The sequence below is a fragment of the Eucalyptus grandis genome, chromosome 8 (genome assembly GCF_016545825.1).
Source record: "Eucalyptus grandis isolate ANBG69807.140 chromosome 8, ASM1654582v1, whole genome shotgun sequence".
In the NCBI taxonomy this organism is placed as follows: Eukaryota; Viridiplantae; Streptophyta; class Magnoliopsida; order Myrtales; family Myrtaceae; genus Eucalyptus; species Eucalyptus grandis.
In genome coordinates, this window is record NC_052619.1 from 20,168,398 (window position 1) to 20,183,918 (window position 15,521).

Consider the following 15,521-nt stretch of genomic DNA (forward strand, 5'->3'; position numbering starts at 1 on the left):
ATTTTAGTCGTGAGCAAGACTTTAAAAAGCTCCAATCATGGCAAGGGACCTCAAGCAGGCTGCCCCCCGAGGGGGAAAGTGAGCCCAGGACGGGGCTTTTATATTCGGGGGCTTTTCCCACAGGGGGAAAGTGGGTCCAGGACGGTAGGCCACCCTATCTTCAAGTACCACGTCGATCTTAGGCATTCCACCTTTTCAAATCCCCCTTTGTCATACCCCAACCACCAAAAAGATAAAAACCATGCTAAAGGAAAACCCCCATTTCGGTGATCCCACTGCTTCTGCTTCGGCAAAGGAGATGATTATAAAACCCCTTAGTTATCTCTCTCTTTCTCCACATAGCACTACGAGATCCTCCAGAAGCCCGGCACGATGCCGACCGGCGGTCCTCCCCACACAAACGCCCGAGGGTCCCCTGACCTCCTTGCCCTCCACAGCATTGTCGCCTTTCTTATTAGCGGGTTGATCAACCTCGTCGAGGTGAAATTCCAAGGAAAGCATCACCATTCGAATCCCACCCACTCGCCACCTCTCTCGCCGTCTTCTCTCTTCTGTTCTATTGCTCACTGGCCCTCGTTGCCCACCTGTCGTTGGCTCCCGATCGTTGTGCCCAAGCGTTGCACATCCTCATGATGCTCGCCGCCGCACTCTCGGCGGCGTCCCTCGTGTCGTTGTTGGTCCGGAGGCCCTTTCACTCTTTCCCTTATCTTTTGTCATTAGTGTTGCTTTCCATGGTCCTCTTGTATGTTTTCGTCCACGTGTTCCGTCCCGGCCAACCGGCAGCCCCGCCACTCTTGCCTCTTACTCGCCAGCATGTGAACGCTGAAGCGCCCCAGAATAGGGAATCAGTTCAGGTTGACACGGCCCCAGATATCCTACAGGGTGCCCCCCACCAACACACCCCCGGAAAGGACTTCCAGATCTGCAACCGTGGCTCCGGTGACAGCGGCCCGTCCAGGGCCGCCAGCGACGGTGTTCGACTTGCAGATCTGCAACTCCGCCCGCCAGCTCTCTCCTTGGACTCGGCATTGGTAACTCCTCCGGTGGCGATGGCGGAGAGAGACGGAGAGGTTAGGCTCGATGTGGCCGGAGACGGAGGAGAAAGTGGAGACGGGTGAGAAGACTGAGGTGGACCGTATATGTAGGAGTAGACTCGATATTTTCTCTTCCTAGGAGGAGGAGACGATACTGTAGATTAGATTATCCACCTCGTGCGAGGGATGCGGTAATCAGTGAGAATGTAAAGACTCGATATTTTCCAGTAGACTGTGGATGTGGATGGACCACCACGTCACTTTTTTTACTCATATCCAATCAAATCTTGACACGTGTTGACATGTCCATGTCATCCAAATCAAGTGAAGATCTTCTCTCCCCTTCGCCTCTCCTCTCTCTTCCTCCTCTCCTCCTCGGCCGTTGCACCCGCGGAGTCGCCGGCGCCGTGAACAGGCCGACCGCCACTGCGTTCAAGCCGAGCCTGTTTTCTTCGTCTTTTCGTTCTCTAGATCTCGAATCTGGCCCGTCCATGGCCGAATCGTCGGCGTTGATCCATCGAGTTCAGGCGTCCATGGCCGTCGAGACATGTGAGCTCCCTGGTCTTCGGGATCTCGACCTTGCCCATCACGGCCATGCACGAGCAATCATGCCAAATCTGCAGGCAGCTTCAGATCTGGGAGCTATGCCTTCAGTACCATCCACTGTTGAAGAAAGCACAACTTCAGTTTAAATCTAAAGCAGAGGGAGCGGAAGTCATGCTTTCTTCCCGAGCATGACCCAATCAGTCCGGATCTGAAGCCCTGCTGACGAACGAGTCATGGCCAATGGACCTCGAGCTCGCCCACAGCTATAATAATGAGTAGCCAAGCCAATCAAGAAAAATCAAAACTTACCAAAAAAAAAAAATCCAAAAACAGGTTGATTTCATGCATCAACACAGAAATTTTCACAAAAATTCTACAATCACACTTAGCAGAAGCTCATCTCATCATTTGGGGGCCTCAGGGATCATCAGAATTATAACTACAGAGAAAGGACGAAACACGCACTCTTACCCAGATTAATCTGGCGATTGCAATCGCTGTGCCGATACCGCTCCACGAGCTCCGCCACTGCCTCCTCCGAAAGCAGGGCTCCCAGGACCCGCTCCCTCTCCCCCGCCGCCTTCTCCGGGTCCGGCGCCACTCGGGCCGGCGCGGAAAGGTAGGGTTTTGGGAGCGACCCGGTGGAGAAAAGGCAGGATCGCCCATGGAAGGAGATGGTCTGAAGGGAGGATGATGCTTTCATGCGACGTGTGGATAGAAGAGTTCGGATTTGCATATCCACTCAAACGATTTTGTATCTTTGCATTTTCTTTTGCTTGTTTACACTTTCGAATATAACTACATGTAAAGAATACATATCTAAGCAAAGTGAATACAAAGGAATTCCTCAAGAACCTTTTTTCTTTCACTTCGTTTTTGACCAATTCCGTTGAATTAGAACGAACCAAGAACCGATTAGCCTTACAAGCCTCTCTCCCTTTTTATCTTTGTTTTATCCATTGGATTCATACTTAGATAAAAAGACGTATTCATTATACCACTCTGATCAGCGACGTAGCTTAACCCTTGCATAAACTAGCTAGATTTAGATTAACCAACCTGCAAGAGAACTACCCTTAGAACTACTATGATACGTCCATCCCCTAGGAGTAGCAGAGAAAACTAGGACATAAGTTCATAGGACGAAAGTCATCCAATACATTTGAACGTCTGCCGATGAATCCCGAAAAATGTACATGTTTTACAGGTCTGATTGACTCCGCCAATAGACGAGAGCAGAAATTGTGCATTTGGCTGTGTAAATATACAATGTAACGAATAACATATACATTTTAGTGACTGCCTTTCCTCGCCGGCATTGAGTGAACTTCCACTCCTTGTTGCAAATGAGCACCATCTCAAGTTTAACCAGCAGCGATGCCACTAAGCCACAAACAGTCACCGTCGTCGTAACAATTTGTCACGCCCACTGATATGTTTTATTTTGAATTATTCTTTCTGGTCTGGATACTACCTGTGAGTAACATCAGGAGAAATAGTCAACCAATCTTCATTTAGATTTGTTGATTCGTTGAAAAAGTTCGTTGTAAAGAAATTGCTAACCTTGATGCTGAAGAGAACACTACTGTCAGGAACCTGTTGACCAGCCATTACGGCAAGTCCATGAACATACCCAGCAGACGGTGCTTTGACAACATGCTGTGACCTACAGAAACTTTCAGTTCTTCCATACAGGGGAACATGAAGGTGAAATATAGCAGGTGAATCAAGCATTGCCATGTACCTCCATTTTCATTGCTTCTAAAACCAATATAGGTGGACCTTCCTCCACCCGCATCCCATCCTTCGCCAGGACCTTAACCACTAACCCTGCCATTGGGGCCACTACCGTTCCCTGTGGATGTGATGCCATCTCAAAACTGGGCTTGTGTTGGCTGTCGTCGTTGTTGAACAATGGCTGTCCCAGTTTCTGTCTGAAATGATGATGTTTAGACCCGTGCCAGATATGAATATGCTTATCCAAATCCTGCCAAAATAAAAATTCTTCATTAACGGAAGAGGATGGAGCATCTAATCAATTACTCCCAAACTCACAGGTAAGACAGGACATTGACCATCCCTCTACAAAGTTTCAGACTTTGATCATGATTTGGAGCTTAAGTCATATAAACCAAAGTAAAGCATAGATAATCAACTAGAATATGAGCTCAATCTTGTTCACATGAAATACCATGTCAAGACTAGCTGACTAAAAAATTATGCCAAACTGTGCATCCCGAAGACAAAGATGTGACACCCCAAGTTTTATGGTTTTGTTGAGTACGAGTAAGTATGACTTGACTCAATCTTTCATAAGGAAATACATACTCGCTAGACATGTATTTAAGCATTTAATGATGGTCTAAAATGCAGAAAACAATTGGGACTAAGCTTACCCATCCTGCTGATAGAACTAAACTCAGAAGACTTCCTAAGATTAGTTAAGAATATTCTTTTTTTTTGGTAAAGAAGATTAGTTAAGAATATTCTTTATCTATACTAAATTCAAATTATTTGAGGCATTCATAATTTTCGTTTGCAAGTGAATGGCTTTTTTCTTGCTTAGTGTTGTTTTTTATTTTCTTTTACTCTTGTAACTTTATTTGGCAACAAATGCTCATTGATAATGCGGCCTCCCAACTGGCTTCTATAAGAAAAAGAAAAAGAAAACTAAATGTGAAATTTGGAAAATTATAGTTAAGAAAAGCATGGTGAACCAATTATTGTGGGTGGAGACTTAAATGATGGGTTTAGTGCCATCTTTACAGATAAAGTACTTACAGGAACACACCACAACCATCTAATTTGGGGCATATGATTTTTCTCCCCAATAAGAATTTTGATATGCAACTACACAAGATAGCACAGGCAAAAAGTACAGTCAGAACAGAATTATACCTTCTCGTAGGTTGCTAAACTAACTTGAATACTGACACCATCGACTTGAACTCTAAAAACATGGTTGCCTGGGTATGTCACTTTGACATGAAAGCCCAAGGAATTACCTTCTCCTTCAGGTAGAAGATGAAGAGCATCATGAGCTATGCAAATGATGCTTGATTTGTCGGTAACAATTGAAAATTCATAATAAACTATAATGCTGGAACAAAGAACCGCAATAAATTTTTGGAGTGGTTTTACAGTTAATTATAATATTTAACTTACCGCAGATGGGAAAGTACCTCGATATCATATTGCCCATCAGCCTGATAAGTAAGAGAAAGCACCAGCGGTTTTGAGCCAGTGCTATCATAATCGTCATTCCACTGAAATTCAAAGACACGCTTTGCACAGTGATTGACTCAAAAAGGGGGATTAGCATACCATATGGAGTTTAATCCATTGCCTCCCGAACAAAGAGAAATTTCACATTACAAGGAATTACTAAGAAAGAATGAAAGACAATACAATCACATAGCACATTGAACTCACCAGGAAAACCTTCTCTAAAATTTGAATGTTCCTTATTGCAAATGCATGCAGAAACCAGGGCTGCACCATATATAGCCTCCTCATATGCCTCGTTTTCATGACAGGAATCATCAAAGAGGTCATCTTTAAAGTGCTCAATAAAATGAGTTTCCACATTTCCATCCTCAAATGCCCAATGATTAGCAAGCTTTCTGAGAAAATTTATATTGGTTGGAAGGCCTGCAACCTGTCAAAGTCGATCATCTGAGACTAAAGCAAAAGAAACTTCTAAAGGAGGAAACGATAAAAAATCTCAAACAATTAAGTCAAATTAAATTCTGAAGTAGTCATCATCAGAAGGATAGCCCTCATCATGTCATGGATGTGTTTCATTATTGTGCTTCATTTAATTTTGCAATGCCATAGGACAACTCAAGAAGGAAAGTTTAGTCAAGCCCGAAGACCTATCAAACTAGCGATCCATGTACATAAATTTGATAGTTCAAAAGAATCATTATAAGTGCTTTGCTCTTATCTAAGAACTGATATCTTCATAACAGATACCTGAAACTTTGACAAGCTATCCTTCAGTTTAACCAGTGCTGCACTCCGGCTTTCTCCCCATACAACAAGCTTCGCAATCATAGGATCATAATGCATGCTAACAGTGTCTCCTTCCTCAACTCCAGTATCGACCCTCACCGCTAGATGACATATCCAGCACATTATGGCCAACTCAGCACTATCAAAGCTTTTCAAAAGCACAAGACAGGGAAGAGTTTCTTAAAGGAAAATCCTTATAGGCATTACAATTCTTCATTCCAAAAGAAGAAGAGGGATCTTCAAACAATGTGAAATTATCTGATGGAAATTTAGCTAGATCTCCTGATGTAACTGACCACTTGATGTGCCTGGAACAGGACGATAGTGATGAAGGACTCCAGTCGCTGGAATAAATCCTTTAGGAACATTTTCAGCATATATTCTGGCTTCAAATGCATGACCTGTCATCAAGAATATGAATAAGAAGATAGCATGTATATTATTCTGAATATATATTCCTCTGTCAAAGTTTATAAAAAAGGAGGACAACTGTTTATAGAGAACATCTAAACTATTTACCAAAGCCAATTGTGCTTCTACTTGCCAAAAAACAAATGGCAATATGCTGCCATATAATAGGCCATTTAAAAGAAAAACATAATGAACATTTCACTTAGAAATAAACTACTTTTTCTTCCCTGCAATCCTTACCTACTTGCAACCCCTCCAAACGAAAAAGCAGAAGAGGGACGTATTTTACATATATCTCCATAATCAAATCTCTGAACACATGTGCCTGCACGCACTTACACACGTGCACAGGCCCATTATCCAAAGTGCATTGCATAAGTCATCTAGTGTTCAACTACATCAGTACAAGTCCATAATGAACACATATCCAGAGAACATGTAGGAAGTACTTTGGTATGACTTTACGGAAAAAATCACAGACCTAACCATGGAACCTCTGACTGATCAATGGGAAGGGGTTCACCATTGGCAACACGAATTTGCCACTCAACAAGGTCTTGACCGACAATCATCTCAGTCACAGGATGCTCAACCTGGCAGAGAATACAAAACAAACTTTAGAAAGATTCCATCTGTGACGTAAGTTCAAAAATTAGACAGATAGAATCAACAAAGCACCTGTAGACAGGTATTCATCCTCAACCTAAAGTCAAAAAGGTCAAGCTATAGTATTAAGTATCTGCCTCTTAAACAATAGAGATACAACTTCACAAGATGTCAGCAGTCAAATGCAATATAAAACGACTCGTATCACATTCACAGCATCTCAGTTAGTTCCTGATGCATGGATCCCATGTTTCTTGTCCCAAAGAAGCCAATAGCTCGAGGGCCATGCTGTTGAATGGCCAATAACTCTTGCAAAAATGAATCATTTTAGTGAGTTCAATAACATAGGAATAAGAGAGAGTTGATAATGCAAGTACTTGCAGTAGAATAACTCAGTCAAAGAGCAAGGAAATACACAATGGAATAGTATGTACATCAGTTAATGCAAGTGAGCGTAATTTGATTGAGTCCATAAACCAGCCCACTGGTTCTGTCGTCTAAGTCACCACCACAAAACTCTTTCCATCAGTCTTTGCCAAAGAAGAGAATCACTTCAGAATAAATTCTGAACTCCACTTATTAAATTGCTTAAAGAATGTGTGAAATAAACTTCGGAAAAAAAAAATAGGAGCTAGATTCAGGAAATTTGGTAGCAAAAATTCAAATTCTAGATGTCAAACCTTGACTATAGGATTTCTAATTAGATCAAGAATTTGTCGCAGAACATAGCAAACACCACATTCAGAGACTCATGTTTAGAAATAGAACCTTTATCATGTGAATAATTCTATGTCAGAAACTAGCAAGCAAGGGCACAATACTTGGCCCTTGTGATAAATTAAAGTAGGTAGAAGTGACCGGGAACCCAAGCTCCAACCTACATGAGTCCTGAATCTTGGATGACCCTATGCAGGGTACCCAAAACACTTCCTAGTTAACTCCCAACAAATTTTAGCAACCACATGTCTCTTTTGAAGCTAGGAAACTGGATTTGATCTCTATAGACTCTGCCTCAAAAGTTGCAATAGGCTAATTGAAGATATTCTCAAATTCTGTTTCTGAAACAATGGAAAAAGCATAAACTTAATTTTCTTCTAATTTTAAAACCTACTCCTCAAAGCAGAGTAAATTCAAAACATTTAAGGAATTGTTTTAAGTAATAGGCATGTATATACATATAGAGAGATAAATAAAGATATTTATTGATGTCTGCATGTACTTATCGTTTAACAATTTGTTAAATCCTCCGAGACCAAGAGTGCTTTACATGGAACTAACACCATTTCCCAACAAACCTGATGACCTCCAGTGGCCCACTAACACTACAGCCTGTCTTTTGTTGATTTAAGCCACTAAGATTCTGTCAGTCACAAATGGTGCTTTGACTTCCAGGCCACAAAAGTAGAAAATGGAGTGGACAGGGTGCCAAGCATACCATACATTTAAGATAGTGCATATATGTTCTACACGACTTGAACTAAAAATATCTTATATCCAAATCAAACAAGAAATCCTCACCGTTCTATTGACACATATCTCAAAAGGAAATTAGAGAGGCAAAAGTTGGCCAAGAAGAGAAGGAAACCAAGATGGAGAGAGAAAGAAAGAATGAAAGATAGGAACAGTGCAACAATATAATAAGTGAAGAGATACAGAGGAAGAATGGTGCAAGATAAACAGTACAAGTGTAACTATGGGCCTGGGATTGCTCAAGAAAGAAGAAATAATCAAGATAATTTCTCTCCTTGCTTTTTGCCTCAATTGGAAAGAAAGAGGCAAGAAAGTATATCAAGAAGAATCCTACTAAGACTCTTTTAGAGCAGCTGATGATTCCTCATGAACCAAACCAAAACTTTATCTACATGACAAAGCACATGCCTCCATGAACTTGAATGCTCCAAAGATAGTGTAATCTTTAACTCTATTCTAAAGTTGGGTTTTAAGTCCGCGTGCATTTGGCAAATGTCACTTGAATTAGCATACTTTTAAGGTCATTTTGGACCTCTCCGTTGAAGCCTTTAGGACAATGTTCCTGATCTTACTTGGGACAAGGTTGTCTTCAGTTAAGTCACATCCCCTTTTCTTCGTACAATTTTAAATCGGAATTGTTCCAAAAAAAAAAACACTCCAACTGGGAGTGATACTAGCAATGTTATTCACATCAGGAAACAAGATTTCAAAATATAATACAAATTGCTCAGTCGTTTCTTTCTTCCAATGATTTTTCACAACCCTACTGGCCCAACATGGCATCTCACTCACTATCACAAAATCTCTCAACAGAAGCTGAATAATTGCACAGAAAAAACAAGGAATTTCGCAATTGAGATATTCAATGTCCACTTCTCATCTAGTAATAAATCTAGAAAGGAGAAGCTTGGGCTCTCAGCTTATATCAGTCCAATTCGAATTTCAGCCTTCTCTCCAGGAAGATAAATTTTCACATGATACAACAATCTCCAAAAAAAAAAAAAATCAAAATCTTGCCGCGCTTTAGAATCAATAAAAGAAAAGGATCACAAAAATAAAAAGAGAAGGATCAAATGCGAAAAAATCATTAGCATGTTACAGGAGACAGGCCACTTACCCAAAAAAGCATCTGCTGCTATGATATAATAATTCACATAGCAAAAAAGATTTGGAAAAGGAAGGAGCTAACCAAAAAGAGGAATTATTAATACATCATGTGCACTACTGAATGGAAACTACTGACCTGCAAATAATCAACTTCGGGAACTGGTTTGTATTCTGATGCTACGACAACACCAGATCCTTCCACGAGAGATTGAGCTTGAGTTAGAATTTGAGTGCCAGCATCATCCTCGGAACTGAGCATCTGCATTTCACTCTCCTCTCTGAAGTCTGAATTTTTGACATGTTGATCCCTTCTCATAATCCCACAAAGCCACTATACCAGTACATAAAAACAGAGCCCCTGCTAGTAAGTCATTAGTGAAAACCAACAGCCCAAACAATTGGTCATACAAGAAAATTGTAGGTCATAAGCTCATGTGGAAGTTCACAACTGTTTAGGAACAATCCTATGTGCAGTCACTACGTTCTTTTCTTTTTACATCTAGCAAATGATTATAAACCTGAGTCTTCTTTCTTTCTTTCCCCTTTTGACCCGAAGCAGCCTTAGTCTTCTCAGTATTCTTGAACACAGATGCTAATCATTTCTAAAAGGTAGCAGTGAAGAACATCTCATAAAGATAACAATAAAATCTCAGTAACTTTTACTAGAATATGAGTTGGCTATTCAATGTCCTAAAAAGAAACTCAAATTCGACGGATGAAGAAATGAAGAAATGCAAAGTTGTCATAATTTACACAGTTAAGTTAGAAGCCCCTGCCCGAAAACTACGGACAAGAAACCCAGTAATTAAACCAGAATCCATTGAGAATAATTAAGATGCAAGAGCCATGCCGTCCTTCCTTTTAATTTTCTTAGAACTTCCATTTGCTAGTAACGAGAAGCACAATCCTACACATAGGTGTAACGCATACCTCATGTGACCAAATCACGACTTATACATACCACCGAAAGCACACAACAATCTTATATATAGAGCAACCACCAAAGACGACAGCTCATTAGATTCCATTATTTGGTAAAGAAATAAGGGGTGGCAAAAAGAAGCATCTTCTCCGGTGACTCAATCTCAACTGTGTGAAAACACAAGTCACCCCTTATCAAACAACCTCACCCAAATAGCAACCCTCAAGTTGATTCTTTAAGCAGCCAAGCGATTAACATAAAGACTACCTCACACAAAAGAACACACCGGGATAGCCGATCTCAAAATGACTCTTTTGGCCAAAACTCCACCAACAAATCATTATAATCAATCAAAATCAAATTCCGTTCCCTCCCCAGCAATCCCATCTCAAAACCTGAGATTCAACGCACATAAGACAAGCTCAAGCCCACAAAACCCTCATCCCAAACGAACAAAACCCGAAACGCAAAATCCGGCAAACACCATCAAATTAGGAACGGCGGAAAGACTATTACCGTCTGTTGGGAGATTGAGAGTCTCTTCCTTCGAGGCCATCCGACACAAAAATGAGAAGGATTGAAGTGAAGAAGACGCTCAAATCAGCTCCGGCAATCGGAGCGTTGCTGTGGAAGGATCTCGAGGGTTTGGAGGGAAAATCAACGGTGGTGTTGGTGGTGAGGGGCAGCAAGTGCCTCGCGGGCAGAGGAATGCTCATTGCTTTTTCTCTCACTTCAACCGGGGGTTTTTGCCTAGGAGACCAGACCAGACCAGACCGACCAATTGAGAGCTGAAATTGAAAGGAGGGGCGGAATGATTTTTCTAAGGGGATTTTCTCGTCTTTTTCTCTCACTTTCTTGCTGCTTTTTCCTTCACTTTCTCCCCTATCCTTTTTGGCTTTCCAAACGGAGACGAATCAGAAGAGGAGCGACTGGACACACTTGAAAGCAGCGAGGAAAGACTAGGGTGATCGGTTCCCGGTTCCCTAAATTGGGAACTGTGGACAGGATCGTTTGGTCCTAGGACTGAGAATCGGACCGGGCCAATCGGGCTCGGATCGTCGGTCCAACAAAATGAGAACTCTTTTTTATATTAAAGTGGCCGTCTTTCCAGCCCAAAGGCAAATGATCAATCCGATTTGGTTTCGGGCGATTAAAAATTAATCACATGTTTCCATATACAATATATTCAAACTTCACTTGTGTGAATATCAATCACACTTCGTGTGTCTCATACATAACTTTAACCATGAAGGCCATGAGTAATTTGGCTAAAGGATGTGTTTGGCTTAGGTTTTATAGGGTGCGTTTGGAAAGACTTTTGGGGAAAGCCTTTAGGAAAATGCAAAGATCTTTGAGTTAAATGTGTTTTCAAAATGCAAAGCTGTGTTTGGTAAATTATAATTTAAAAGCCCTTTGTGAAATATCTTTGAGCAAAATGGCGTTTGGGGACAAAGGACTTTTGTAAAAAAAAAAATTATCAAAAGAAAAATAAAAAAAATGAAAACCGGCAAAGGCGGGCGGCATTCGCGGGTGGCGGCGACCTCCGGCGACCTCCGGCGACCTCGGATCGGGCGGCGACCCACCGCGCGCGAGAGGTCGCGGCGACCCATCGGTCGCGCGTGAAGGTTGCGGCGGCGTGGTCGCGACCGATCTGCGACCGGATGGGTCGCGCGAGGTCGCGACCTCCGCGAGGTCGCTGGCATGGCGGCGGCGCGAGATCAGTCGCTACCGGATCTGCGTCGTGACCTCCGCGAAGGTCGCGGTCGGCGACCCATCAGTCGCGGCGCGAGGTCGCGACCGGATGGGTCGCGCGAGGTCGCGACCTCCGCGGAGGTCGCTGAAGCACGGCGGCGGACGCGGTCTGCGTCGCGACCTCTGCGAAGGTCGCTGAAGGTCGCGGCCGGCAACCCATCAGTCGCGGCGCAAGGTCGCGGCGGCGACCCGGATCTGCGACCAAATGGGTCGCGGTCGCGTTCTCGCGGCGACCTCTCGGCGGGGTCACGCGACCCTCGCCGAAGGGTCGTCGGCGAGGGTGGTCTTTGTGCGGTCGAGGCGGCGTCGCGGTGGTCGGCGGCTCGGGTGCGGTGCGGGTGGTCTTTTGGCGCGGTCGAGGGCTGCCGGCACGGTGGGCAGCGCGAGCAAGGTCTCCGCGAAGAAGATGAGACGATGAGAGGGCAAAAGGAAAAACGAAGAAACAACAAGGATAATTTGGGAAGAAATTTTTTTTTTTAAACCCTCACCCTCGGCATTTTCGGCATCTTTGAAAGCCCAGCGCAGCCTCCCACTGCCTTGGGCTTTCGGCTTTCCCTTGGCGACATTTTCAAAGGGCCTTGAAAATTCTTTGCCAAACACCCCATACTTGGCTCAAAGATCCTTGGGGCTTCAAAGTAGCCTTGAGAAGCTACTCCCAAACGCAGCCATAGACAATCTCTCTTATGCTCTTTGAATGTTTAGTCAACATGGGACTCTCGGAGGCTTGTAGCGCATTGTGTCTCTTGGAGCCTTAGTCTCATATCGAGTAGAAGATGAAACTAACAAGTAGATTTTCTCTATAAATAAAAGAGTAATAAGAAGAATTTTAATGGTCTCTTGGCCACATAAGAGGTTGCCACCTCAATTGCAATTTTGGTTGCAATAAGTTATAATGTTTATATATTTTATATATTATATATATAAAAATTATATATTAAAAAAAAAGTTGGTTTAGTGCAGTCGGTCTGGTTTGGTCGGCCACCGGTTCAAGATTAGGAATCGGGAGCTGGACCACTAGCTGTGGGGACCGCCCAAAATCGGCTAGTTCGGTCGGTCCAGTAGGTTCTCGGTTTGAACGGTTCCGTTGCACACCCTTAGGAAAGACCACCCACTATAATATTGTGGGAAAATATAAATTTTGTCTCTCGCACGAAAAAGGAAGGCCAACATATATAATAATATATGTTATTTACATTCTAAAAATTAAAATTCATAATGCTGATATTTTTTTTTTCTATTTGATGGTTAATTGACTAATTCAAGCTATTACCATAACTTGGTCTCTAGATAATTTCATTCTATTCTTAAATTATATTCATAGATATCGATTTGCTTTTACTAATGAAGAAAAATCCAACTTTGGAGTTGAATAGTTATTGAGTTTTGGGTATATAGTTTTTATTCAATTTTTTAAAATAAAAAATATTTTTATGGGAAAAGCTAACGTCAAATATTAAAATGCTTGTGTATATGAACTTGCTTAGAATTGGAGGAAAACATGGCGTCTCGCACTAAGGGCTTGTTTGTTTATGTTCCTCAGAACACGAACACAAATTTCTATTCTTTTGTTTGGGAACATAAAAAAAAAAAAGAAACATGTTTATTTACATTTTTATTAAAGGGAACAAAAAATTTATCTTTTTGTTCGGGAAACGAAACAATGGGTGCGAATGGTAATATTTTTGTTCTTTTTTTGTTCGAAAGCGAAACAAAAAAAAAAGTGTTTGTTAGGGAACAATTTTTGAACAAAGAATGTATTTGGTAACGTTTGGTCAGGGAATAAAAAATGAACGAAACACGTTTGGTAAATTTTATTCTTTTTTGTTTCTTTTAATTTTTAAACATTTTTAATTTTTTTCATTTTTTCCTTTCTTTTTATTTTTTCTTTTTTCGGCGGCGGCCTCGCCCTTGCCACGGCGAGGCTCGGCCTCGCCGGATCGCCGACCATGGCCGAGGCGGTGACCGGCGAAAAAAAAAGAAGAAAAAAAGAAGAAAGAAAGAAGAAGAGAAGAAGAAGAGAGAGAAGAAACGTTTCTTCGTTTTTGTTTTGGAACAAGAAACAACAAATTGTTGTTTCTTTTTTCTGTTCTTATTTTATTCCGGAAACAAAAAAAAAAAAAAAAAGAAACGCAACCAAACGCGTTTCTGTTCTTTTTGTTCGAGGAACAAAATCCGTACGAAGTGTTAGGAAGCGTTTCTTAGAAACGTTTCCATGCACACCAAGTAGAAAAAACTTGTTTTTATTAGGAACAATTCCAAAAACACTTATTTTTCTTCTTCTTTTACTTATTCTTTTTCTTTCCTTCTTCTTCCTTTTGGCGGTAGTCGGCCTCGGCCATGGTCGGTGATCTCGCCGGAGCGTCGCCAGCCCCTAGCGAGGTTGAGCTTGCCCGGCCACCGGCGGGTCGATCTCACGTCGCTCAGGCGAGGCCAAGCCTCCTTTGGTGGCCTCGGTGGCTAGGCGGGTCACCGGCGAGGCTCATTCTTGCCCGGGCGGCGTGAGGTCACCGGCCCTCGTCGGTCGGTTGTCGGCCATGGCCAAGGCGGTGGCAAGCCAAAAGAAGAAAAAAGAAAAATATAATAAAAATATCGAAAAATTAAAAGAAACAAAAAAATTATACAAGTTTACTAAACGCATTTACGTTTCTGGGTAGAAATTTTTATAGTTACCAAACGCGTTCTTATACTCAGAAATTATTTTTTTGGGTAAAAGGTAAGGATATTTTGAGCTTTGAACCAAACTATACAAAAGGAACGGCGCCAAAAACTTACATTCAAAGTGACAACACGTCAAAATGAATGGAAGGGAGCAGTAAAATAGTAGATCGCAAACAAAGCGGACGAAACAAGTAAGAATAGCCTAAACAACGAGGCAAAAGGAACCTAGCAAAAAACAGCACTAGGCAAAACAAGGGTGGAAGGAGCCCACAACCGCAAGACCGCATCCGCTAGTGACGAGAGGGGAAGAGCCATAGAGAAGGACCGCAGTGGCCTCGAGTGGCCAACACAGCCGCCAATAAGTACACCACGTCCACCAAACAAAGAGCCGCAGTTCGAGATACTAGCCATGAGGCAGGCAATAGACAGGCTACGGCCCAACAGAAATAGCAAAATCACCAGAAGAGAAGATAATCGAGTCAATTCCCCAGCTACGCTGCAACCTCCTATTCCTAAAAGTATCGTCTACATTCTTGAAAGTGATGGCCTTGTCTCTAACGACTTCGAAAAGGTGATTCTTCACCGCTAGAATAGCTAAGTTTTGTTCCCTAAAGAAGATGCTGTTCCTATGCTTCCAAATAAGATAATAGAGGGCACCAAAGAGAAACAAGCAATGCACTTATAGAAGTCTTTGCTCGAAAGAAAGGAAGCGACCCAACTAAGGTTCTCTCCCCACGACTTGTTTCGCCACAAAAGGTTGCATCTTGTGGCCCAAAAAAAAAGCAATGCCAACAATGATGCGACATCGAAAAAATAGGTGATCTATAGAATCTGGCACCTCATTGCAAAAAGGACACAAGGCGCTCTCAATTCTACCATAAGATAATAATAGAGCTTGGGTAGGAAGCCTGCGTTTGGCAATAAGCCACAGGTTCACTTGGTACCTTGGAGTGATGGAGTTATTCCAGATGAACGCATGCCAGGATACTCAAGACTTCTTC

General features: G+C 42.3%; 1 pseudogene; it reads right to left on the minus strand.

Annotated features, from left to right (window-relative positions):
- Positions 1 to 3,050: 3,050 nt before the first annotated feature.
- Positions 3,051 to 6,634, minus strand: LOC108956656 (annotated as a pseudogene).
- Between the last annotated feature and the right edge of the window lie 8,887 nt (positions 6,635 to 15,521).